Source organism: Pelodiscus sinensis, chromosome 2, assembly GCF_052426305.1.
Source record: "Pelodiscus sinensis isolate ZL-2025 chromosome 2, ASM5242630v1, whole genome shotgun sequence".
NCBI lineage: Eukaryota > Metazoa > Chordata > Testudines > Trionychidae > Pelodiscus > Pelodiscus sinensis.
This window is the reverse complement of record NC_143053.1, coordinates 117,053,310-117,060,437: the sequence shown is the minus strand read 5'-3', so window position 1 is coordinate 117,060,437 and position 7,128 is coordinate 117,053,310. Positions and strand designations below refer to the sequence as shown.

Genomic DNA, 7,128 nt, shown 5'->3' with positions numbered 1-7,128 from the left:
AATGGAGAGGAAAATCAAAACCAGAGCCTCCGGAACAGTGAGTCTGGCAGGTGAGCAGCTGCAGAAGCTCAGCTAATAGGATATTTTCACATTCTCAGTCAGTCAGACTGAAACACACCTCCATTTCAAGATCCATCTGTTGGCCTTGTCAACTACTGAATCCCCATTTAACTTTAGTCAGATATGCATCTCCAGCACTGAAAACAATGACAACATTCTCCCACATGTCAGCTATTCCTAAATACACAGAGTGCTGCTGTTTGCAGAGATCCTTCCACATGAAAGAAAAGTTATATCTCCTCTGCATAAACGTGCCAACAAGGACACACAGCTTTGCAAATGATACATCAGTCATCTTGCAAAGAGCCTCAGAAAGGAAACCTCAAGAACAGGATGCCTGTAAACTACATTGGTCCTTTTGGGAGTTACTTTTTTGTGTCTGACATAATCTTGATCATGACGTGATGTTTTCTTATATGTAACTCATCTCCAGTCCTCTTCTGGTGGAAACTATTGTGGTTAATCAACACTTGCTGACTTGTGTGATCAAAAATTGCAGAATGTGAAAGAAATCAGGGCAAAGTGTACGGAGCCCAGCACTTCTACACAACCAGGACTGCACTGTTGTATGCACTTTATTAATTTAAACCAGTTTTCTGAAAGGAAAAAAAAAGCCCAAAAGAATCTAGCTAACACGATTAAATCAAACCTTCCTGCTATGCTGGTGCAATGCTTTTCCATCTTCTTTTTGTGCTTTACAATCTGTTTTTTTCCCCTTCCTGCTTAGATCAGTAAAGGATCATTATAGATCAGATCAAAAGCTGTTTGAAGTGAATAGAAGAGCTTGTATCGATTGCACTGGATTTAGAATAGGACTGTGGGGCCTTGGAGAGCATCTGTTACAAATAGCTGGTGCCAAAATAAGCATAATAAGCCAAATCCTGTACTATCTACTCCGTCTTTACTCCAGACATTGGATGTGATCCCAATTCAGGGATGTAAAAAACTTTTGCAATACACAAGGATTTTCTTGTGTAGAACCCGGATAAACTTTCATGCAGATTCACTCATGGACAACATAGACAAAAGAGAAACTTTGTGACATGTTTACTATTTTGCATCTTCTGTGTAAGTACGCCTTTTTATTTTCCACTTAGACTACAAGCAAAACACCTAAAGCCATTGACTTTAATGCTAAACCATGTTTTAATGCTTGCAAAAACTGGGGAAAAAAGAAAGTATCTTTGTAACTGCAATGAGGAATACCATGAAACCAGCTTTGCTCTTCATCTTTGCCCATAAATGTATTTATAAAATAATCTCTGATTACCACGCTTAGAAAAGCAAAAGTCCTGCAAACTGGAATAGTATACTTACGTTTTTGAGTTATTTGTATCAGGTGTTCACATGGCAGATCTTTACAATCAAGGCAACTAAGAAAGAGAATATAACAGAAAAAAGGAAAATGTATAGTCATAACACCATAGCAGCAAGTTATTTCATTTAGACAAGTTAGATTATTTTTTTGCTTTATCATTTCATCTTAAATTTAAAAAAACCCAACCCAGTCCCACTGAAAGATTTTGCCTCAATAATGACTTGAAGATCTTGCCCTCGTTTATATTTAGTGATGGATGTACAGGTTGTACCTCCCTTAACTGGGACTCCCTGCTCCGGCAACGTCCATGGTAGGAGCGCTGTAAGGGGCACCATGACTCAGCCGGGAGAGTGTGTGTGTGTGAGGGGGAGGCAGATGGGCGGCACGACAAGGAGTTCAGCCCCAGCAGAGCTCCCTGATCCCAGCGATTGGGGAGCTCTAGGCTGGCTGCAGCCAAGACCTCTGGCGCCGGCCAGGGAGCTCCGACCTCAGTGACAGCCAAGGAGCTCTGACCCCATCCCCAGCCATGGAGCTCCAGCTGCATTCTGGATCCAGTGGCCAAGGGAATTCCTGCCCAGCAGCAGCCAGGGAGCTCTGGTTCAGGCCATGGAGCTCTGGTTCAGGCCACGGAGCTCCAGCCCTGTTCCTCTGCCCCGGGTGCAGAGCTCCAGCCCCAGCCACAAAGCCAGTCGGCTGCGGAGCTCTGCCCCAGCTGTGCAGCTCTGGCCACGGTGCTCTGGCCCTGGTGGTAGCGGGGCCAGAGAGAGCCCCAGGGGGCTGAGGCAGCAGCAGGGCAAGGCTGGAGCTGGGTGGCAGCACTGCCATGAGGGGAGGAACCTTCCCTGGTCTGGCAAATCCCCTTGTTTAGGACCAGTCAGATCCCGAGGATGCTGGACCAGCGAGGTCCAAACTGTACTTGAAAGAATTTGAGATTTGTTGTTGTTTTGAAGAAACATTTAAACTAGAACACTTTTAAAAAGATGAAATGTGTTTATAATGGGGAATGATAACATTCCATGAGCCAAACTGATGTCAACATTGCGTTGCAGATCCAAGAGTAACATTTCTGAGACAGAACAGATAATCTCTGCATACGGAGAAAACAGCTGGAATAGATGCATGACACCTTTGGAAGAAAGGTAGTCATTTGAAAGTCAAAGAAGTATGAAATGTGTATTTTAAACTCTTGCATTATGTGTGCATTTCTTTTGCAGCTCTTGCTAAATCAGCTCAGTTTCAAATTAGCACTTACTTCCTGCTTGATCAAATAAAGATAGAATGTTTGATATCAGTTTATCAAAGACGAATTGTAACCACAGTGAACAGATGCAGGAGATGGGTTTTAGAAGTTGTAGTTTTGAAGCTCTGACTATCTTAAAAGTTGAAAGTGAGCAGGAATAGAGTAATTACTTGAAAGAAAATTAGAATGGTCATAGTGTTTTCATTTTTATATCTGTAGTCAAGAGGATCTTTTTTTATAAAAATGCTGTTCTCTAACAAACTTGTTTTATGCTAAAGATGAGACATTACATTTTTAAATTACAGCAGAATGACTTCAGATGAAAATGTTATTTGTTAGAGTGAAAGTGTTTGAAAATGTATGGAATATTCAACTATGTAACCTAATATTATTTATTCTCATTCTGTTATGGGTCACTTAGCAAACATGGATTCTGATCCTGAAAACATTTACTGACCCGAGGAACTTGAGATAAGAGAGAGAATAGTGCAAGGCAGGAATTTTCTGTATAAATCCAGCCATTTATATCCTGTCTTCTCTGTATAAGTAATGAAAGGGAATCTGGAGAAGTTCTTAAAACAACTCCTTCCTCCCCCCCCCCCCCCCCCCCCCCCCCCCCACTTTTTTGGTATGCTTTCAAAAGAAGAAAGAAGTGCGTTTAATTGTTGTTATGGAAGTGCATTCAGAGCTGTAGTAACAAAATTTGAGACAATTACCATATGTTTAATGTCTTGAGAAATCTGAGTAGCAGACTTCCTATTTTCTCTGCCAGAGTAAGTGACATAATATAGAGTGTTATGCACTTAGAGGTAAAGCCTATTTCCATTCCCTTTGTTTATGGTTCTTGCAATTTACTCTGGCAGAGTCACAAAAATAGTAAAGTTATTTATCTATCAACCAGGATTCCTGTTATCCTAATGAGCACCATTGCCACTGCCAACCCCTCTAATATTTGTAGGTAACACTTTGTTCCATCTCTCTGCCCATGAACCTATGCTGAACAACATAGTTCGTTTATAAATTCCAATAGCCAAAAACAGTGAGAGAAACAACTTTAACTCCACATTCTTAGTGGCTCTAATCTTAAAGTTTCCTCAAAAGTATGAGCAAAATAGCAATGAAAACAACATGCTGTGACTTAAACACCTCAAATCTTCCTGATACTGAATTCTTCTCATCTCCAAAATACTTGTAATTGAAAGAAGGAAAATGGTTTAATCTGATGGGGGGGCAAGGGACAGCAAAAGAACAGAGTCAGCTTAGAAAATTTAAGTTAATAGATATAGAGAACAATAATCCAAATGTATTGCAATACAACATATATCCAAACACAATTGAGAAGGTGGGAAAAAACAAGAAAGAAGTGATGACAAAAGAAACCTAGAGTTAGGGTATGTCTAGACTACATGCCTCTGCCGACAGAAGCATGTAAATTAGACATACTGACATAGCCAATGAAGCAGGGATTTAAATATCCCCAACTTCATTAGAATAAAAATGGCTGCCGCATTGTGCCGGCTCAGCTGTTTGTCAGCACAAAGCGGCAATCAAGATGGGGATCAGTCGGCAAGGAAAGCCTTTGCCGAATGATCCCTTATGCCTCGTGTAACGAGGTTTACAGGATTGGTCGACAGAGGCTTTCCTTGCTGATCGATCCCCATCTTGATTGCCACTTTGTGCTGACAAACAGCTGAGCCGGCACAATGCAGTGGCCATTTTTATTCTAATGAAGCGGGGGATATTTAAATCCCGCTTTATTGACTACGTCTGTATATCTAATTTACATAATGTAGTCTAGACGTAGTCTTAGTGATAAGGGACTAAAATCAGACAGGAATTTAGAATCAAACAGAGTGAAAAGAGCTATTGTGAGCATTTGATCAAGTCATGGAGAAAGAGTTATGGCGCTAAAAGTCCTTTTTTGATGGAGGAGCCATAGAATATTTGAGTTTAATTCTGAGCATTTCAATATGGATTTATCTAAAGGTATATCATCACAAAAAATGACAAGTAGAAGGGAGATTAGGGAAGAGCAACAAAATATCTAAAGAGCCAGAAGAATTGATTTATAAAAGAAATAAATGTATTTTTGTTTTAAAATATAGCTAACATTCTTGGGGTTTGTGGAAATTTCAGCACATGAAATTGTGAATGAGACCTCAGTGACTGTTAAGTTTATACAATCACACCTATCTTGCTTGTTGACTTGTTAGCCTACCATCTTAAGTTCTGTTTATTCACCTAACAAGTATTGTCTGATTCTTAGTCTGAGCTCTTAGAACAAAGACCGACAAAGCTGAGCAAGAATAGGATTTTTTTGTTTTGTGGAAAATTCTGCAATTTGGGGAGTTGTTTCCCATTCTGAAATGGAATGAAAACAAAAATCTGAAAACAAATTATTTTGAAGAAAAAATTCTGACGTTCTGTCTATTTCCACAATGTCTAGTAGTATCATGTGTCAAGGCTATTTCCTACTCTAATACTTTGAGTGCAGAAGTTGAGGGTTTGCAAGAGATTTTAAAAATACCTTGCCTCTATAGGCTTCTGCTGAAAAACTCCCCAGGGTCACAGATTCTCTGATCTTGTATGGCATACTGCCACCACCTAAGTGCAAAACCCTTTTTCTGCACCTAGGAAATCTTACTTGGGAATTTCTTCCTGTGGGGTACCCTTGGTTCTTTTACTCTTCCTCAGGAGATAGCTTGAAAACAAAGTGTAATTTCTAATAGTTGACCTCTCAGGCACATGCATACAGACCCTCCTATGATTTTATTAGTAAAACAAAAATGACATACTTGGTAAAGCATACTTGGTTGCCAGGTATTAGAGCAACTGAGAAAAGCAGATTAAAACACAGAGAATTGCTTCCCTGGGGTTTAGCTTCAGTTACTCTGTGTCTGTGTGTGTGTGTGCGCGCGCATATGTGCATGTGGGGGGAGGGGTAGGGGTACATGGGCTCAGCACAGAGTTCACAAACTAGAAAAAAAACCTGATTGTATCTAACTACACATTCTCTGTCTACTCACATTTCTTGTTCCATTCGTTTTAGACATAAATATTGCTGGACATTCCATGTCTGGCTTCCCAGATTCATTCAATTTCTCCCCAGCTTTCTCTCCCAAAACCACACAAAGAACTGCAGCAGGCACATCACTGATTTCCATTCAAATCTCACATTTTCTTCCCATTGACTCTCCTGGCTCCCTCTCAACACTTCCTGGATATCCATTGTTCTGGGTTTAACAGGCTATTTAGTTACTGAATCCCAGAATATTTAGAAAAGGGCAGTACTCCTCCTGTCCATCATGTCGTGGGACCCAATCTCTCTGTGGGGTCTCTAGGTGCTACTGTAACTGCCACTGGACAGATTGAAACAATAGGAAAAAAAATAAGAATGTCATTATGAATTGGACCCAGATCTAAAACTGAAGAGCCCTCTTAGATCCTATCAAAATTAAGGCATTTTCCCACCCTTTCTTCCTTTCTCTGCCCTCCTGGGCCCAAGAAAAGTGCCTTGGGCTATGTCTAGACTGCAAGCCTCTTTCGAAAGAGGCTTTTTCGAAAGATACTTTCAAAAAAGCCTCTTTCGAAAAAGAGCGTCTAGACTGCAAGCGGAACTTTCGAAAAAGCAAGCCGCTTTTTCGAAAGAAAGCAGCGAGTGAGTCTGGATGTTCTCTTTCTAAAAAGCCCTGTTGGCATTCAAGAACGCCTTTTTTCGAAAGAGCACTTTTGAAAAAAGGCGTTCTTCCTCGTGAAATGAGGTTTACCGCCATCGAAAGAAAAGCCACGTTCTTTTGATTTAATTTCGAAAGAACGCGGCTGTCGTCTAGACGCAGGTGACGTTTTTTCGAAAAAAGGCTACTTTTTTCGAAAAAAACCCTGAGTCTGGACACAGCCTTGGAGAACAAATTCAGATTACAGTGTGAGAAATTATATGGAGACCTAAGAGGAGGACACTAATGACCTAAACATGTTTGCAGAGAATAAAAAGAGAGAGATTCCATATAGTGGTAGAGTGCATGGGAAAATTTAGTCTGAGTGTCAGGAAAAAATTCCCAACTGTGATATCTGTTACGCTGCAGAATAATCCCAGTGCGAACAGATGCTGACCTGGAAAGTCTGTTTTTTTTCCAGGTGAATTACATATCTTCACTCCTGCTCCATATCCTTTACACTGATTTTTAGAGCCAGAGTAGTGTAAAAGGGTCCTAAAGTTCTGTGTCTGGTTGGAGGGAGGAATCCTCAGTTGTAGAGGGTATGCCAAGGCTTGTGCTGGTGTGTGTGGGGGGGGGAGGGGTACGTTGGCAGAGGACTACAGAGATTCTAGGCCACTGGTGGGCAACCTGCAGCCCACAGATGCCCTGTTTGGCTCCCTACTCCAAGTGCCTCTCATGCACCAGAGCCCCGCATGTTCTACCCCTCTGCCTCTGTCCTAGCACTTTTGGAGTGTCATGCATCACCTGATTCACACTCAGTTCCTGCTTCTTCCCCTTCCTCTCAGAGCTGGAAT

The 7,128-nt window shown here is 41.2% G+C and overlaps 1 long non-coding RNA gene across 2 annotated transcripts in view; it reads right to left on the bottom strand.

Moving 5' to 3' along the window:
* Positions 1-1,377: 1,377 nt before the first annotated feature.
* LOC112543997 (uncharacterized) overlaps positions 1,378-7,128 on the bottom strand; it is a 31,970-nt gene continuing 26,219 nt past the window's right edge. Inside the window, exon 3 of one of the 2 annotated variants that reach the window (XR_012901000.2) lies at positions 1,378-1,433. This is a non-coding gene — a long non-coding RNA (uncharacterized LOC112543997). The remainder of the gene's footprint in view (positions 1,434-7,128) is intronic. The other variant, XR_003087296.2, reaches the window with a different exon arrangement.